The sequence below is a fragment of the Bactrocera latifrons genome, unplaced genomic scaffold (assembly GCF_001853355.1).
Source record: "Bactrocera latifrons isolate USDA-ARS-PBARC rearing strain unplaced genomic scaffold, ASM185335v1 scaffold_12, whole genome shotgun sequence".
NCBI classification, from domain to species: Eukaryota; Metazoa; Arthropoda; class Insecta; order Diptera; family Tephritidae; genus Bactrocera; species Bactrocera latifrons.
In genome coordinates, this window is record NW_017534630.1 from 1458928 (window position 1) to 1478202 (window position 19275).

The 19275-nt window shown below is 35.4% G+C and overlaps 1 protein-coding gene across 2 annotated transcripts in view; it reads left to right on the plus strand.

Annotated features, from left to right (window-relative positions):
- The window catches only part of LOC108978310 (leucine-rich repeat-containing G-protein coupled receptor 5), a 34254-nt gene that overhangs the window by 9422 nt on the left and 5557 nt on the right, over window positions 1–19275 (plus strand). Inside the window, exon 1 of one of the 2 annotated variants that reach the window (XM_018948520.1) lies at window positions 14910–15223. The exons of the other annotated variant lie outside the window; for it this stretch is intronic. The gene's annotated coding sequence lies outside the window, so the exon portion shown is untranslated. Of the gene's footprint in view, window positions 1–14909; window positions 15224–19275 lie in introns of those variants that run through there. 2 annotated transcript variants of the gene reach the window in all.

Sequence of the window (19275 nt, forward strand, 5' to 3'; positions counted from 1 at the left end):
CTCTCATGACATAGCATAGCCGTTGTCTTTTATGGAACGTCCATCGTCAGCGATTGAGTAAACGAGTTCACAATCTCCTGGTGTTATCCTTTCACTGCCATTCAACAGATTGTAGAAGTTCGCCTTCAGTATGCCCTGGGTATCAGTCGCTGGATGATCACCTCGGGGGGTTCTATAGGAGTATACTTCGGGTTTGAAACCTTTCGTAGAATTTTGGAGCATCACTTCACTTCATTTTGCCTTTCTCTTTTTTGTCTGCAAATGCGTTTCTTTTCCATCTTCAACAATCGGCCGGTCGATTGCAACGTTGCGATGTAGAAAATCTGTTTTCTCTCCACTGCGATACGGGCACTCCTCAACGTACCAGCTGTTATTTTGCCTTTTCCGAAAACCAATGGCTTCGTTTGTAGCTGTACTTGAAGCTTCAAATGCCGACCCACAGTTCCCTTACACCGTGTTGCTGATGAGTGCTCTTAGAGAGCAGCAGTACAAGTCGAGTAGTAAATCATTCGTCTGTCTGTTGTGATTCTCAACGTCAAACCTTCTTTGTGTTTGTTAACGTTGGTTTTTTGCTGAACAGAGGCGGGTGCGTTTCTTGGCTGCAATGAGATAGTGATCCGATTTAGTGTTCGAACCTCGGAGCGTACGCATATCTGAAATATTGGAGACGTGTCTTCCGCCTATCACAACATGATCGATCTGATTGGTGACTTTTTGATTCGGAGACAACCTGATAGTTCGACGAATGTTTTATGCTGAAATCTACTGCAGATAACCATATTTCGGACCCAGGCGAAGTGAATCAGCCTCAACCCTTTTGGAGATGTTTCACCGTGGAGGTTGAATTTACGATTTTGACATCGTGGTAGGGGTATCCTCATAAGTACGCTGCAAGCGCTTATAGACGCCATCTTTGGTCACATCGTCCTTCTTTTCTATCGGAACGTGGGCGCAAATCAGCTAGATGCCATACACCGAGGTGAATGAGATGTTCCAAATTTTTCAAAACTAATACGGCTACGTCCCTATATTTTTAATTTTAATATTTTATTGAAACTATACAAGCATAGCTAAGATTATCTTAAAAAATTTAAACAATCTCAATTTTCCCATTTACATTAAACTCTCGCTGGTGTCTTGCATATTCTAACTGCCTTTCGCTAATAAACGAATACAGTCCCCTAAGTTCCGCACATTACAACACATATCTCAGAAGGCTATTCAGCATCACTCGCCTTATGATACGTTCTTCCCAATATATAAGTTTATCATAAGAGTAGCAAAGTTGCATATGCGCTGTGTTTTTGCTGGCTTCGCTACGATTATTATTTATTTTCTTAATTACGCTTAAAACCTGCGTAAAGACGTACTTTTAATAAGACACATGTGCTCGCACAACTCTTAGCTCATAAATTGCCCTGATGTCCTAAGTCTTTATGGTAAATCCTTCGTCATAATATACGAGTATTTGCTTTTCTATCCTGTAAGGATAGCGAAACGCTATCAAATTTTTCTAACGTATCTTCAGCGTTATGCTGTGCGGACATTTTCCACGAAGGCTTCTTACCGGCCAAAAGGAAGTATAGSGAAAGAGCAGCTTTCGTGAAATTTTGGGCTGTCATAATGCAATTTAGTATGCATGCATACATATATTTGAGAAAGTGCGTGAACTACTAGTCCCTCCGTTACTAGAAGAGCATGCTTGGCTTACATACAAACACACCAACATACGCACATTCTGCTGGCGAGGCACACATGCTGCCAGTTTTGGCACTTCGCTAAGCTCTCGGCGTAAGTTAGCTTGCTATCACACCTTATCCTGCTGTCTTAGGAATTTTGCTTTTACATACCTTTTTCCTTACATATTCACAGTTCTGCTTTTCTTTTTGAGCCTAGCGCATGCTTGCCTTTGCTTTGGCAAACTAATGAAGCAACATCTTAAGAACGCGAACAGTTTAATTATAATTTATGGCTATGTAACGGAATATATATATTCGGGATTATTTTCTTAGTTTAGCAGTGGCATGAGTGTAGAGAGTCGATGAACATCGATGAACTTAAGAAATTACTCTTTCTAGGGCTTTGAGTTAGATTCGTTTCTTTAGAAATAACGGTATACAATTTATATAAAACAAATTAAATATGCATAAAGCAGATGTATTTATGTATAAAATTGTGGTTACTAAAACTCTCAGTTGTAAGGTTACTGCTAGTTTTACTAACCATTCGTTTTTTTGTGTTTATGTATTACATAAATTATCTATTTTATTATTATTATTATTTGTTTTTTTCTTATACATGCATACATTCAATCAATTTTATCTCGTACTGAACCATTTAAACTGCGAGAGCTAACTGAATCGATAAACATTTTTACCTAAATTTTTACAGCCTTTTTAATGTTCGTGTGCATTTTGATATAGATAGATATATCAATTAGTGTGTGTTTTGAAACTGTATGTTTTCGCCTTTCGAAAACTTTCTTCGTGAGGGTCAGCTATCTACCTCTGTTAGTGACGATAACATTGAATGTTAATGAAACAGTGTTTAAAAATCGTCATGTTAGCATTACAGAAATGCTTGACTAGTTTAGCTCAGGGCCCTTTATTCATCCAACGTATTCTTCTTGCTCATCTTTATTTGATGAATGTAAGGTCCTAAGTTAAGCTTGCCAAGCATCTCTCTGTCCAACAATCTAAAATTTGTTTTTTTTTTCGAATTCCGCTGATGAATACATATATATTTAGTCTCTGTTAGGCACTATGCTGAGAAGACGAACTCACCATTTGTACAACAAATTTCGATAATATTTGTATACTTTAACATATTATTAACACTTATTACTTATTCTATATATCAAGAAGTAAAAGCGCTGTTATGAATGGAACTTCACTTCCGTAGAGAGGTAGGATATGACTTAGCTGAATGATAAAAAGACGCTAATAGATATAAAATCCCATTAACTTCGTTATATAAATTCATTCGTTTTTTCTACTTTTAAATTTCAGCTGACTATAATCTATGCTCCAGAATAGGATATATGAAAATTATGCAATCCTTTCTATTAATTCGTCATTAAGTTGTTTATATCACTACAATTATTTTCTTTTAATAAAATAACGAGTATAAACTACATCCCCTATCAGATTTACCGTTCAGTAAGGGATTTAGTCTCTCGTTACTTACTTTACAGCGAAGTAAGAGAAGCACATAAATTCCTCAAATCCTTTCATTTACCATTGACCACAAGTACCGGCCACAAAAGTGCAGCAACTACCAACTCCCACCTGAAATTCTTCCCGCCCTCGTTCTAACAATTTTTCTATTCAATTGTTGCAGAATTCTTAAAAGCCTCTTCGTGGAACTCAATAATAAAGAATTTTTTAACTATTTTCGGCCGAAATCACATTTCTCCCTTCATTTTCACTTCATTAATTCAATTGAAGTTTAACTGTTTGCACCGTTATAAAGACTAAAAGAATTCTACATCGCCACAAATAAATTTCAAATAAGAATAGAGTGTGAAAATATTCATTTAATTCAATTTTGGCTCAACTCAATTCATTTTAATAAAACCCCAAAAGAAATGAAAAGTTTTCAAGCACACTAACTCGGTCCTTTCCGTTATGACGTGCTAGCGGGTGTGTAGATGTCTTCGTAAAACGATTTTAATGGTGAAAGTTATTTACGACAATAATTACGCAAAGCCAAAATTACCCCCAAGAGAGTTACTACCTGCATACATATAATACATTCCTTCACGGCTTCGTATTTTAGTATATTTAAGATGAATGGCGCTGTCCGCTTTATTAGCTCCAATAGAGCGTCTAACTTCTTTCTTACTAACAGGCGGCCGCTCAGAAGAAGTCACGCCGAGTGTCCTAATGTAAAAATGATAATCCCATTGTCAAGCGATAATTCATAAATGCAACAAATACACAAACCAAAGGTGTGTATGCACGCGCGATTTGGGCAGTCATTCAAACGGCGGCGTGAGGTTATAAATTTCAGAAAATCTCAGGACTTTTGCACCAAAAATAATAAAAGAAATATCAAAATTGGATGTAAATCCAACAAGTTGTAAGAAGTTAGTCCATAATGAGGTAAAGGAAGGTTGAAATTTTCACCTACTTACTAGCGATATATTTTTCGGGCGCCACAAAATATGCAATGGAAAATTAGGTATGAATATGCAATGCACAAAAAGCGCTAGGTATGAGTTATGGGCAAGTCTCTTCGTGGTCATTTTATCCATATTTTCATTGCATAGTTTTAGGCTGCATGCTTAAGAGCTGTTTGGTGGTGTGTTTGAAGTGAATTTTGTAGCATTCTCTCGATAAAATTTAGTATTCTTATAAGTACACCGTTCAAAAAAAAAGTATTTCACCAAAATTGTCAGACACCTGCTTTGTCTTTAGAAGTTTTATGCCTTTGGCTTGCTATCGGAAGCCGTCATCTCTGAAAAGTCGAGATTTGCTCATAACGCTAAAGTGCCATAGTAGAGTGCAAACACTACACACACACATATACCTTGAAAGGCGCGTTGGAGGTGGTAGAAGGCTTAAAATAAGTCAATGCATATTTACGATGGTATAACAACCGGTTAGCTAGTCTGCACAAATCGACTACAAGCAAGCAGCGCTGGCGCACGTAAGGGGTGATGCTCATGCAGAGAGATGTGTACGCGCGCGCTGCTGGAATAAATTCTATAAAACTAATACGAATTGATTTATTACCGTCTTTAAGCGTTTTCACTGCGTCTAACCAACCTCCTCATATTTCCTCATATTCGCCTGCTACTCTACTTTTGTTACTTTACTCATTTGCCCCCTGCTGGTGATTGCTTTGTAGACAATCGGCTTTGGAGCGAGTGACTGCTAGCAGCGGATTTTAAGAATTTGTATATATGTATGTATGAGTATGCTGAAGAAATTTTATATCTTAATATCAAAGTAGGAGATTCTTAAATCAGAAAGGCTTGCCAACAGGCGAAATGCTATCTTTAGAAATGTTGTCTTGCCGGCCATTTTAGATGGCAGAGGGGTGTAATCGTTGCGGCGCTTCATTTGCCACGCAGGTGTACCAATCTCGTACCTCCTTCGCTCTCATCCGCAGCATAAAAGACAGCGTTTCGTTATGTCTACTACACTCGCTCTCTGCTCGTAAGTTGCTTGCCAAAACTTTTTGTACGATTTGGTGGCATGTTAAAAATGCTTAAGACCCATTTAACCCCATTACACTCATTACTTGCACCAAGCGTGTCTCGAATGAGGTACCACCGCTTCTACCACAAGTTTGTGCCGACATTTCAAGGGGTGCTAGTGTCCCCATTCCTCCTAACTGCGCGCTGGAATCAGCAGCAACAGCAGCATTATTCTTATGAGTTTATAATTCATAAAGCATTTAAGTTGGCGAAATCGAAATTTATTGCTATTTAAGATATCTGGCGATTCGCTGTCAGTATGCCAAGTACCAAAGCCAAGCGGAGATTTCATTATGCTCGCAAATTGGGGAATATGGAATGCCTTTAAGGAATAATAATTACGTTTTTGATTTTTTTTTTTTGTATATTTGCCTATGCTTGGAATGTAAAATGTGGTGTAAGAAGTTATTGCATTGCTGAGAATTAAGAATTACTAAAAGTGTGTAGAATCTTACATTGAAGGGTTTAAAGATAAAGCTAAGTCTGTGCTTGTTTGATTTGTGCTGTACTTTTAGTGCCCAAATCAGTTAAATGCAATATTTGAAATTTAATTAGTCTCATTGTTTTAGTTAAAAGAAGAATTAGGTGAAGTACATCAATTTTCACTTACCGAATTGTTTTTTATTTAGCGAATGAAGTATTTTTTGGAGGTCTCCAAAGTGTGCCATCCTTGTGCAATATTGAAGTATATGTTTTATAGATGGGGCAACCGATCGTAGCCGGTGCATTATGGTGTTATACACTCAAATCGGTACTATATTTCGGCATCGCCTTGCTCGGAGCAGGTGAAATACATTGTGTCGACGATTGCTAGGTTGCTGGTGTATTCAAGTAGATTCTTTCTTAATCGACGCCCTCCGTGTACACTCTCAGTTACGGCTGCTATATATTCTTCATTGCGTGCTGGACGTGGTCTATTCCGTCGCATCCAATCCAATAATGCGTTCTGGGTCTCAAGATGGGTGATGGTGTATCGAATAGTACACTCAGTAGGCCGATTATGATGAGTTGAACAAAGGGTACGAAACACATTCTTTACAGAACATAAATTTTCGTAATAAAGTTGAACGCTTGGTTCAATTGAATTTCCATGATGAAATGCCAAACAATTCTGAACAAAAAGGACACGACAGCTTGACACGACTCATGCGTGATCTGACAGAAAAGGATATTGAAAAAACTGGGTGTATACTGTATCTTTTCGGCACGTTTTCTCCTCAGAAGCCGATTTCGAAACCTAGTACTTTGTTTCAGTATTCTCGATTTGTCTCCAATGTCTCCCAAAACGTTTTTCCTTGAGTTTATTTTTAATTATTTATTGTGACATTGGACTTCACTAAGCTCTAAATAAATTAAAGCGAAAGTAATTTTTCAGATGGTGGTTAATGAATGTAGCAGCTGTGATTTTCCTTATTTAGCACTTACCGACATATAGGTCAATCTCCTCTTTGTATAATATTTTCGTATTGTACATTATTTCAAATAAGTCTTACATAAAAATAGTATTTCCTTCAAAGCGACGCCCTAAACCACGAGTGCACAACAATATTCAAATCCGCGACCATAAAAAAAATAACAAAATTCAAATGTACGCATTTTTGACGAATCGTCCGCCAGATAAGCGCAAATTGTTTTTATGAATGTATTATTTGCGTTATGTAATGTGTGGTGACTTCGCAATATTCTGGAGTATACTTGCAGGCGTTAAGGCATTAAAATAATCAAAACACCACAAAATAATATTAAAGGCGAGATAGCAATGTATGCCAAGCAGGAGTGACAGCAAATTGCTTATGTAGTGATTATGCTCGATTTCTTACCGCCTGCTCACCCTCCGGCCTTTACATTCACATTTATTGGACATTTGTAGAAAGCATTGTAAGCAATGGAGAATATGATTTGCTACGTATGCTATCTTTATGACATCGCGGGAGCCAATAAAAAAACTGAAGATGCTGCGCTTTATTTGCTGCCCAAAAAAATTTTAAGCGTCTACTAATATACTGCAAAGAAATCATAGCTAACTGAAAGCGTAAATGTCTATCACACTTGTAATCATAATCATGAAAGCAATTGTGTCTACCACTAGCATGACATCAGCATTCCTTCCTTCCTTCCGATCCAGACGTTTATACACTTTAACAGTTAAATATTTGAAATCCTGTCATTTCGTTATTTAGTCCGCCAGTCAGCAAATCTTAAATTATTTTTAGTTTCCGTGAGTTATTAGTGGCGTTAATGTAAGCAAGACTTGAAATTCCTTCAAATTAAAAGTGTATTTAGTTCCGGTACAGCAAACTAAACTAAGAGGGTTTGGAAAGAATGTATTAAGATTACAAATGAAAAACGAATGCTTTAGTAATATTTTGATTCCATTGATAACTTAGTATCACTTCAGCTTCATATACATGTCCCTTTAAATTCTTTAACTCCTCTAAAAAGTCTATTCTCAAAAAGCAATAGGCTAACGAGGCATCAATAATTTCTCTCTGAAATTTGCAAACAACATTAAGTGGCCGGACAAATATGGAGACGATCATGTCGATAGCAGAGAGTCAAACTTGGAACTCGTTAAACCAAGATTTGATGATGGCATCAAAATAGAAAGTGTATTAAAGGGTAGGGTAAACTTTTTTAAATTTTTTTTCTTTTTTTATTGCATTTTCTGTTCCCTTATACCCTTAGAATTAATGTAGAAACCCACTTTACCATTGGAAGGTTTCGAAAAAGGCCCAAAAATAATAATGAAGCTCGCCGACCGGAGCGCTCGGAGTGTACATCTCAAACTTTTAACGCGTTTTTCTCAAAACACACTTTTTTAAACTGGCGGACATAACCATTCTCGTGCAGTTTAAGAATGTATTGGGTTTTTGTGTCCCCCAGTAAAAAAACTCTTTTCATTCACCCAGCCATTTCTCCGACAGATGTCATCAAAAAATTCCGAACAAATTTGTTTATACACTCTACAATATAGCCCATCATTTATGAAAAAAGTTCTATTGTAGAATAAAAATTTCTATGAAAAAAAAATGTCAAAAAACAGGCCCGATTACCCTACTGACCCCTAAATTCGAGAGCATCTCTTAAAATTAATTTGCGATTTTTCTGTCAATACAATAGCAAAAACGAGAAGCCATCGGACTCGCCTACTTCCATACAAGATCAAAACGACTTTCTTGCATAATGTATATATTGTGACAAAGAAATACCCGAAAATCGGAAATAAAACTCAAATTATTTAAATATTCAACAATATTTATTTTGCCGCCCTTCAAAATAATGCCCCTCAGATGTAATACACTTATTCCAACGATTTGTCCTGCCTTCGAAAAACTTTTCATAGGCAATTTTCGGGATGGCCTGCAGCTCCTTCAACAATTTTAGTTTCATCACTTCGATGGACTGAAAACGGATTCCATTCCGATAAGCCGTTATTCTCATAAGCGGTTAGAACGCTCTCTCTTGGAATTCGAACGGAATACGGATAATCCCAAACTTTATGTCGACAAAAACGAGAAGACTAAATGAATTGATGTCAGTCGGGGAATTGAATTTATATGATAGAACTTTCCTTCATGGAAAATGTTTAGGTGTTCAAGCATCCTACGCATAAAAAAAGTTTTAGTACTAACAAATTTTATGAACGCATGATATCCTAGTTGGACACTACTTCAGATATTCTGTAAGTGGTTGCATGTGTTTCATCGGGTAAAAAACAGCTTTTTTGAAGAATTATTTTCTCTTAAAAGAATGAAATATTTTATTAGATCTTTATTTGATATTTATATTATTTATTATTATTATTATTATAAACATACACTATTAACAAAAAAATTATGAAATTTTTGGAAAAAATATTTTAAACTTGGTCATTGCGACGCCATTTCCATTGTCCTCGGGTAAAAACAGCTTTTTCAACAAATTTTTTCTCATATAAAACATGAAATATTTTGTAAAAACTTTTTATTATTATAAACATACACTATTAACAAAAAAATTATGAAATTTTTGGAAAAAATATTTTAAACTTGGTCATTGCGACGCCATTTCCATTGACCCCTCGGAAAAAGATGTGCCCGCGTTGGCACGATAAATCTTCACGTGATCATCTAATGTGAGAAAATACGTGTTTTTGTTGAAACCTTAACTTAAAAAAATTAAAATTTCATTGAAAATTTCGGGATTTTTTTTTTAAATAGTTGTAATCGAAAAAAATGCCTCGTTAAGAATTGTATCTTAAAGGCCTGTGTAAAATTTCGGGAAGATCGGGTAAGCAGTTCTCCCAGTTAAGATTTGAACATATGTATTAACTGTAATGTCCAGCAAAAACGAAGAAATATCGAATTATTATTTATTTTACGGGTTTAATATCAATAAATATTGAAGTAATTTATTTTTGCTTTAATAATAAATTGCCACGTTTTAAAAGCGCACACAAACACATTCGTATATATGTATAGCATATATTCAGTATGACATTAAGGTCTAGCCGCAAGCACGTTTAAGCAGCTTACTTAGATTTTCACTTTTATGACCTCCTTTTATTACTATATATAATACATAGGTGCGTATATACACTATATACACCCACTAAACAACCACACCTAACACACACAATAAATGCTTGTATATTGTCAAAGCCTTAACTTTAAATGGAAATGAGTCTGTTTCTTAAGTAAATCACCGCAGTAAAGCCAACTGAAGCCCAAATGAATATAAAAACATTTTATCATGCAAAAACCATAAAAATCCAAAAAATACAAAAACAACTTTTTCACTTATTTCTTATTTCTAGATCCTTTTGTTTTCTTTGTGACTTACTTTCTCTACAAATTTCGAAAGAAAAATCCCCAAAAAGCACGTGAATAGCAATGTAGGATTAGAAAATTTCAAAATCAATCCATTAACAAAGACCGGAGCACATCATAGATACCAAAGTAAATTCGATGAATTTGCAGCTCCCACCAACCACCACACGACGGGGGCAAACACTTGACAAGAGAATTAACTTGTGATTTCAACTGTGCGATTTCACATCGGCAACTTGCCGCGCCGCTCGGTTTGCCTGCCATTATCGTATTGCATATTAACTTGCTACCATTGTGCGCGGCATACGCGCCTTAGCATTCAAAATGCGGCTAATTATCCACTGAGCGTCAGCAGTGAGGCGTTGAAGCCCCAAAGTCGCAAGTCTTGATGCTTCATTAAAATGACAAAAAGCGTAAAACCGCGATTTTCCAGCGCTAAGCACTCTTTCCTCTGCTCATTATTCGAAGACTTATCGTGCGTCCAGCCGTCTCTGCAACCCTGCAACCGAACTCAGAGCTTTTGTGGCGCGTAACCCAGCGGCGCATCTGAAGGATTCACTTGCTTCACTTTTCAATAGTATCCAATCGTTTTCATTTAACGCTGATGACAATAATGTTGACATTGTGTCTCGGCTCTGTCGAGGGATGAGCGATGCGCATTGAGCGTGGCGGTAGTTGAGGCGAATGAGCGATTGCGGCAGAGCAACAGCTGTCAGCGCGATGGTGACAACATTGTCGACGATTATGCTTTCACAAAGGTAAGCGTCTACAGCGCGCTTACTTCGAGGGGTGGTGTGGTAAATTACCGTTACTCTTTGTACGCACTTACCTTCGCACATCTTACGCTGATTTTAAAACGCGCATATTTTGATCCTTACTTACTTAAGTGTGTCGGCAATAAGAAAAGCAAAAACCACCCGCCGTTTCTTCAATTGTCATCACAGTTTCACGGCTTCCGTTTGCCGCACCAACGTAGCTTTATCAATTGCAATTGGTATCAGCGTTGTGGCTTGCTTCCTTTCAGAGATTGTCAAGACGAACTGAAGAAGCTTCAGTTTACACTGCAACACCGTGCACCCCACCTAATTATTGTTGAACTTTCGAGTTTGCCATTTGTTATCCGTTTGTATCCTGCTTTCTTCTTGTTTTTGCTACACTTTTTTTCTTTTCTCAAGTCGTTGACATTTAGCCGCAGTTGTTGTTTAAATTTCTTTTTATTGTTTATTTATCTGTTTATTTATCACTTCACAAGTTTGTCTACCTCATATGCTTATACATGTTCATAGGTGTGTTCGCTGTGCCCCGTCACTTGTGATTCGCACACGCTTCATTACAATAATTCGTCTTGAGACATTGCTGTCGTGGCTGCTTTCCACACTTGATCTGGTAACTAAGTGTTGACAGTTACAACAACATAAACATCAGTAACGCAACAATAAGAAAAATCTACCCTTGAATGTACAGAGTACTGATCAGCTTTTGGGCGTCTAGGGTGTTGAGGATTTTAATGATGTCTTTCAGATTCAGGATATATTTGTTCAAAATCTGGTTCACCACTGCAAAATTCTTAACGAATAATATGGATTTACACACTAACATATTACACCTGTAACATTCGAAAGTAACTTATATGAGACATAATTTGCCTTAATCAAGCTATTACTAGTCCAAACTCTTCACAGTCAGTTCATAGAACACCCATTTTCATAGTTCATAAATGAGATCAGAGTTCATAGTATTTGATTTCAAAATCCAAAAACTTGTTCCTGCTCTCTTTCTTTCTCAAAAACTAAAAACTTTTTCCTATTTAAATTTTTTTTCCAAGAAAAGTATCCAAAGTATTAGTAAACCCTCCAAAATGTGTTCCATTACACCGTCTCTGCATTTCATCCTTTTAGCAATCAACCATATAAATAATCGTAAATGGCAACGGAAAGGCAGTGCCAGTACTTACCCAATCTCTGTATCTCTAACTGTTAGTTGAAATGCACTGAACGCTCTTGCATCACGCAGCTGCAGCCAAAAATGAAAATGAGTGTACTTGTGCTTAGTCTAACGGTTTGTTTGTATATGCAACTACTTATTTTTAAACTTAATAGTCGGTGTTCAGAATGTCAGCTCCATTTGGCAACGCGAATTATTGTTGACAAAATTTATTTAAGACATCTTCCCCATTCGAACCCTTCGTTGATACACGGTACTTTGCTATCACTACTTTTACGTACTCACGGGGCTTACTGGTGGTAACAGCGAAAGAGTTGGAGAGAGAGGCGCAGTTATTTTATTTAGGGTTCATTCCAAGGTAGGTGGGTATTTGAATACAAGTGGCGGGATACATATGTTAGATACATTATGGGGGTTCTATTAGATTAACAAAATTTTCTAAGTAATCTATTATATTTTATTAATATGTTCGTCATGATAGCTTGAAAGTATAGTATATATTTTGCCATAACATTTCACTTGCATGTACTGAGGTATGAATACAAATTTTTTTCCGGAAGAGGTTTTTATTTAATTTGAAATTAACGGACATAAAGATTGTTCAATCGGATTCGATGGCGAACCCGATTCCCCAATCGATGACGATGGAGCAGACGTTCCACTGCCCGACCTTGACGACGTTCGAATAGCAATTACCCATCTCAAGAACAACAAAGCGGTGGGGACCGACAGATTGTCGGCCGAGCTATTCAAATACGGCGGCGTAGAACTGATAAGGAGGATGCATTAGCTTTTTTGAAGAATGTGCTCGGACGAAAGCATGCCTGACGATTGGAATTTAAGTGTTTCGTTTTTGAACCGTTCGATACCAAACGATGTTTCAGAAGAAGCTTTCTCCCTTCTTCAATCTACTCTTGGAGATAATGCTTCGAGCTGCAGAATTAAACAAGAGAAGATATCATCTTCTATAAGAGTGTACAGCTGAGGCGTACACTGATTATATTGATATCATTGACCTCAACCCCCGCGTCGTTAGCTATGCTTTGAGAAGTGAAGTCCTCTCTCTACAAAAAAAAAAAACAAAAAACAAAAGATAAAATTCTATAAGTCACTCATTATTTCCGTCCTGCTATATGGTGCAGAGGCATGGACGATAACAACATTTGATGATTAGCTCAGCGAATTAAAAAACAGTGGCTACGCTGGCTACGTCAAGTCATCCTAATGGACGAAAACACTCCAGCTCTAAAAGTATTCGACGCAGAAACAGAGGATGAAGAAGATTTAAACTCCTTTGTAAAGACCAGGTGGAAGAGGACCTGGCTTAGAATCTTAGAATCTTTTTACCAAATTTGGGTGTTTTATTTCATTTAAACATCGTGTCGTTCTTGTTGTTATGCCCCTTATTTTATATCACTCAATAAATACAATGCAATTTGCTTGGCATATCTAACAGAACTCCCCTACTAAAATGCGGCAAATTAACTGTAATATGAAAGTAGACATGTGTACAAAGCGGAAACTGCAACTGCAGTTACAGCTGTCGCGAATGTAATAATGATTAATATTATGGAAAAAATCAAATAAAACTCTATATAATTTTTTTCTCTTTAAAAATAAGTGAAGGACATTAGCGATAAAACTTAAAATATAACATTGATTACTAAAATTATACCTACACAACAAATTTAATCGTTCGATTACCACAACGTTTCCTACAAAGTTTCAGATGGCCAATTATTTGGTGTTCCAGTGATTTATTGAAGGCGTTATATCCATTTACAAGTTAGAAAAAACTATTTTTTGAGTTATTTTGAAGAGGTATTTTATTTAAAAATTAATTGAGTTTTTAAAACTTAAATTAAATAATTAGCATTTATAGAATTGTATGCACTTTAATAAATGGCGATTCATTGTGAAAACATTTGGATTCCTATGATCCAGTGATCGAATTCCGGAGAACCTCCATAAAAATTGTATTTGGCGGAGAGGAAGATTTGTCTACTTAAAATTTTCTGTATGTACAAAAAAAAAATATTATTATTTTTATTATTATTATTATAGATGAATACGGGAAAAATGATCGAACGATTATTGAAAATATTTATTTTTACAAAATGGCGACTTCATAAAAAAAATTTTGCTTGGAAGAAATTTACACTTCAGGAAGGAAATAGTTGTCAAAATATTTTGCCTTCCATAGTTACTTAACTAATATCTCTAAGAAAGTCGTGTGAAAATTGCAAGCCATTTCGGGCTCGAAATTGCAGACCAACTCTGAAAACATGGCTTCGAGAAAAAGGCATTGCACCAACTAAAATTTATACTTAGTTAAGCTTATACAATCATTTATTTTTATGAAATTACAAAAATCATGTGTTTTATTTACTTTTTTTTTTGCTGTGTATCGAAATGCAAATACTAATTGCTAGTTTTCATTACTCACATAGTATATTAAGCATTCGATAAATTCAAAATCTAAATTTTCATAAAGTTTAGATATAGGGTGACCCTACAATATAAATTTATTTTTAAACACGAAGTTTCAATTCCCTATTGAGCCCCCATTATTTTAATGCTTTTCATCATATTATTCTAAAAAAAAAATAGTGCAACACTGTTCGTAACACTTTTATACGCAAATATTACCCACTTGTCCATATAATCTGCTCACATATTCATATACAAATATACTAGTATATATATATTTATATTTTTTGAAACGGAATAGAAGACAAACTATAGAAAATGCGTACTCCCTTATCAATCTAGCTTATCTTATCTGAGCGTTAGCCATGCCGGGTGAGAGTTCCTTGTAAACGTGTTGAATGAAAGAAGGGCTGCGTATTATTCCATGCATGCATGTCTGTGTGAGTTTCTTTTGCTGATAAGACAACACAATCCGTATACTCAACGCAACAGGTAAATGCAATCAGTAATCGAATGTATTTCGAATGAGACGCGCTAACGATCCGAACGAAGAACGCGTCGTGTCCATAGATACGCATACTCGTAGTGATAGCTGAATATAGATCGGTTACGGGGAAGTGAGGAAGTGAAACGACAAATTTGAAATATGTGAACAGCAATAGAGAGGCATTATTGTGCAAGTGCATTAAGGGCGAACAAAAATTTAGAGTTACATACATGAAAAACCCACCGAACAAACACTTAGTAGCAACTATTCATTAATTAAGCATATAAAAATTGTATTATTTAATTAAAAATAGTATTCTTCACATCACGGACGTTGCTTAAAAGTATTAAGGTATGACTAATAATTAGTGTATGTACATATATGCTATGTGTATGTACATAAGTGTTTTGTTTGTTTGGTGTGATAAGGCATATACTGAGTATAAAATATAATATATTTTAACAATGTAAATAAAATAATAATAATTAGTAGCTTTTTTTCAAATTTCAATTTAATGTTCAAAAAATCCAAAATTATTTCCTTAATGACATCTTCTGATAACCGTTTTTTATACACTGAAATACATTTATACCAATTAAACATATACCAATTGAATATACTACGGATGCATAATGTTATATTAAATATAGACTTGTGATCAATTGTACACGTATATATGTATATATAGAGAGCATATAAATATTTATATTTGACAAAGCTCTTCGGCGTTCGTTTTAATATCTGATAAGCTCACGTATAACAAAGCGAAATAAAATAGTTCCGTAGGTGAAATATAGTCTTCCACTACAAGTGTATAAGTTAACAGATGAGTATACTACAGTGATCAAAAAATAAAAGGTTATGAATTTCAAATGATTTCGAGGTTTACAGAAACTTCAAATTTAATGGAGAATGTTTATTATCATTCAAACAAAACATTCTTTGGCATTTATTTTTTGAAGATTCTCTCTTTTAAATGTTTGCCGCGGCTCCGTCTCAGATTGTCCATCCGTTTATACCAATTTTCAATGACTTCATCGAGCATTTCGACTAGTAACTGGCGAATGACAAACGCGATGTTTTGCTCCAAAGCCTGAATCGACACGAGATTGTCCGCATATCCTTTAGACTCTACATATCCTCACAGTCGAACGGTGTGATATCACACGAAACAAAACAATTAAGTTATCTGCTCACCGAAGTGTTCTCTCAATGAATCAATTGATTGATGCGAAGTTTAGAAAGTTGCACCGTCTTGTTAAAACAAAATGTCAACGATATCACGAGCTTCAATTTCGGACATGAAATAGGCGGTTATCATGGCGCGATTGATGGTTACTTTCTCAATGGAGCGATAAAGCTATTTATAAGAAAGGCTGGTAGGATATGCCGAAATTTCGTGGTTTTTGCACCATGATAAGGCATCGTCGAATACTTGATTGATTCTTCCTGAGTTTTTCGCCAAATTTTCAACCAATTTTGTGCTGCAACCACCGTATTCGACTGATTTAGCTCCGAGAGACTTCTAGCCACTCAGCAAACCTAAAGGACCACTGAGGAGAAACCGTTTTGAGTCAATTGAGGATATTAAACGTGAATCACTACGCGCATTCAAGGCCATTCTAGAAATTGACTTTACCCACTGTTTCGAGGATGAGAAAAAATGTTTTGACGCCTAGAAGAATTATTTTGAGTGGCACGATATATATTTTGAAGAATAAATTAAGAATTTTGAAATTATGAATAAAGTTTTACTATTTTTTGCTCATAGTAGTATACATTTGCAGGTGCCCGTGTATTTATTCGTATGCTTATTTCTTTATTATTAAACTTTCATGCATTTTTACATTGATACGAACAGATAACGCTGATAAGAATTTATATGCAAGTGTAGATAATACAATGTTGTGAGTAATAATAGAAACAAGTGAACGCTTTTGTTTTTTGTTTTTTTATTTTATATTATTTTTATTTGTGGAAGTGCCAGTTCAGATTCAAAACCAAAAAACAAAACAAAAATATTTTTTTATATAAATAAATTCCTGAATAAATATATAATTCCTGAAATAAATTCAACCACACAATGTTTCTGCTAAAGTGTTTTCATAACATAATTAATGTGTATTAATTTGTCTGAATTAAATAGTGAAAATGGTCCGACTTATTCCAAAGAAGCACCGTTCTGTTCACTCTTACAGAAATCCTAGTAGCTTCTCAAAATCATTTAAGATGCTTATTACTGTGTGTCTGAAGCAGTCTCATAGTCTATAGACGCCGGGTCAAGGCCCTCGGATTACTTAAATTTATCAGTGGGGCCTATGTGAGTAGTTGTGACAGAGGAGGATTTACGTCGCGGTGCAAATCTCAATTTATTTCTAATCTTTGGGTACCAGATTCGGACTATAGCATGGATGTATAAAAACCACCCGCAAAGCTCCCGGAGCTTCTGGCGAGTTACTTTTGATATGTATGGCCTGGCGTTGCCCTAATGGAATATCATTGCTCTACTATTAATCACAGCTATTTGTTTGTGGGTGATTGCTTCCTTCAAATCGTTTAATTGTTGATGGCACAGGTTCGAATTTAATGCCATAGACCAACAGCTCAGAAAATTCTTCCTTTCTTTCCCACTTTTCACAGCAGTGACACATATGTATGTATGTTCACATTTTGTATTTTCGGCTTTATCGAAAAAACTCTTAGATATTGCGTATTTTCTCATTTTTACTTTCCACCAAAACAGCTGAAATCTATGCATACATGCACATACATACGTGACACATAGAAGAAACTTCGCGCTATCGCTCTCATTTGTCCGTTAATCTATATAAAACCAAGAATTTTTATTTTTCATTTACACTATAAAATTGTCTACTATTAAAGTTCATTATCTCGTATATACATACATAGTATACCTACAGGCAGAGACTTGTTGCATTAATATAAACTGAAAGAAATTCTCTATTAATGGCGCAATTTCCCTTGAGTGCGCGAGAACCTTGAAAAATATGAAATTGAAATAAGCCTACCGACTTGCTTAATGATAAATGTAAATACTTTACACATACTTTCACACATAATTTATTGTTTGTATATGCGCTTAAAAATACACAAGCCATGGATTGACTGATAACATTGTAAACAAATATTATCATAAATGTTTTGACGACATTTAATTTCAAATATATGCAAAATTATTTAAAAGGGTGAATATATATGTATGTATGCTTACACATACGTTATGGAAATATAAAAATATTTTAACAACATAATAATTATATAGAACTAGCCACTATTACAAGACGTTAATATTATAAAGGATCCTTAAACTCGTACTTAAAATACAATTTTAGTGTTTAACATAAAAGTACTATCAAACAAGTAAGGAAGAGCTAAGTTCGGGAATACCCAAGCATATTATTGCAAATTGCAAGGACTAAAGCCAAGGAAGTACCKTCACATACATAATGCATGTCTGTTATATGGAGTCTAGGGCGATTTTTCACCCGATTTTATTTATTCTAAGCACAATATGCAGCGATATATAAAAAACACGCTCTCTCAATTTTCTTAAGATAACTCACATATTCGATATAACCGTTATAAACTCACCCGGAAGTTCGACAATATTTACATATACGAGGTATATGGGAGGTAAAGGAAGTATTCACCCAATTCAACCCATTTTTGATACACGAAAATACTACTGTCAGGAAAGGTTTCTGTCTGAGTTTCAATGGTATATCTCTAACATTGATCGATATTTTCGGTCAAAAGTCAACTATAGATTTTGGACCCACATATTCGGTACTTTGGGGCTTGAGCAGTTTTTATGGAATTTGGAAAATTTTTATTTATGAAGTGACATGCCCTGAAATTATTATTTGAACAAAATTGTATCCCATTATAATAATTACTTTTAAATTTGTTCACTCGATTTTATGGGAAGTGGACGCGGCTATAGTCCGATTTCGCCCATTTTATTATTTTATATATGACATAACAATGTCAGGGAAACGGCACATACCAAATTCGGTTGAAATCGATCGAGCAGGTCTCGAGATATGTGTTTTCACATAAAAGTAGACGATGACATGCACATTGTTCAAATTTCACATCGGCTTCCATAAAGCCCTCTCATAAAATCGCGGAGGTAAAATTTAATGTCTCTGGCGTAATTAGTTATTGATTTATTGCGTTTTTAGCGGGTTTTCGTTTAATAGCGTTTTATGGGGCGTGGCTGTGGTCTGATTACGCCCATCTACGAGTTTGTAATTTTTTTTTGTACTAAGGAAATCACACACCAAGCTTCATCGAGATATTTCAATTTACGTACAACCGTTAAGTGAACAAAACTATTATACTCTGTAGCAACATGTTGCAAGAGTAAAAAAGTATTTAAA